Consider the following 749-nt stretch of genomic DNA (forward strand, 5'->3'; position numbering starts at 1 on the left):
TGCCATGCCCTTCTCCAGGGAATCTTCCCAACCTAGATATTGAACTTAGGTCTCCAGCATGGCAGGCGGATTCTTTACCATCTGAGCCACCAGGGAAGCCCATGAATCCGGGGCGGGGGCGGGGGGGCGGGGGGAGGCGCGGTTAGCCTATCCCTTCTCCAGGGGATCTTCCCAACCCAGGAATCAAACTGGGGTCTCCTGCATTGCAGGCGGATTCTTTACCAGCTGAACCACACAGGGAAGCCCTAGCACAAGGTAAAGTTTAATAAATGTTATCTATGATGACAATGATGATGACATAGAAGATAATTCAGTGGTTCTAGCTCTAGTGTTCAAGGTCACGTCACCCTTGATGATTAGTATAACCTTAACCTTTTACTGGAGCTTCCCTGGTGGCTCAGAGGTTAAAGCGTCTGCCTGGAATGCAGAAGCCCTGGGTTCGATCCCTGGGTTGGGAAGATCCCATGGAGAAGGAAATGGCAACCCACTCCAGTACTCTTGCCTAGAGAATCCCATGGAGGGAGGAGCCTGATAGGCTACAGTCCACGGGGTTGCAAAGAGTCGGGCACGACTGAGAGACTTCACTTCACTTCTTCAGCCTTTTACTGGTGGAATGTTGTGTTTGGTTTTATATTTAAGGTTCAGTGATTAGTCCTTTTCCCTGATCTGCTATCCTGGACACTCTTCCTTGATGCCCGGTCTAGCCCCTGGCTGAGTTTCCTAACTTCTCCCTAGGACAAGAGCCCTCT

General features: G+C 51.0%; 1 non-coding gene across 1 annotated transcript; it reads left to right on the plus strand.

Annotated features, from left to right (window-relative positions):
• The first annotated feature begins 386 nt into the window (after positions 1–386).
• TRNAS-GGA (transfer RNA serine (anticodon GGA)) lies at positions 387–458 on the plus strand. Its single transcript has one exon. It is a non-coding gene; the product is annotated as a tRNA-Ser (tRNA).
• The last annotated feature ends 291 nt before the right edge of the window (positions 459–749 follow it).

Source organism: Capricornis sumatraensis, chromosome 11 (assembly GCF_032405125.1).
Source record: "Capricornis sumatraensis isolate serow.1 chromosome 11, serow.2, whole genome shotgun sequence".
Lineage (NCBI taxonomy): Eukaryota > Metazoa > Chordata > Mammalia > Artiodactyla > Bovidae > Capricornis > Capricornis sumatraensis.